This window comes from Balaenoptera ricei, chromosome 8, assembly GCF_028023285.1.
Source record: "Balaenoptera ricei isolate mBalRic1 chromosome 8, mBalRic1.hap2, whole genome shotgun sequence".
In the NCBI taxonomy this organism is placed as follows: Eukaryota; Metazoa; Chordata; class Mammalia; order Artiodactyla; family Balaenopteridae; genus Balaenoptera; species Balaenoptera ricei.
In genome coordinates, this window is record NC_082646.1 from 59,143,489 (window position 1) to 59,143,855 (window position 367).

Sequence of the window (367 nt, forward strand, 5' to 3'; positions counted from 1 at the left end):
ACAGAGGAGGAAACCAAGGCTGCAGGGGAAAATGATTTGGTCAAGTCCCACAGGGAGATGGGAGCAGATTCAGGACCAGAACCCCGGGGCTCCTGGTCCAGCACCCTTTCTGCTCCCTGTAATCATCACTCACTCACTCACACGCTGACTTACTTATTGAGCCTCTGCACTGAGGGTCCTAGCTGACGGGGGCCATGCTCAGGTCTGCTAGAGCACTGGTTCTCAGAGGGGGAGAGCAGCCGTATCAGCCTCACCTGGGAACATGGTAGAAATGCATTCTCAGGTCCCAACCCAGACTTACTGAACCAGAGACTCTGGGGGTAGACCCAGCCCTCCACATTTTAATGAACTTTCCAGGTGATTCTGT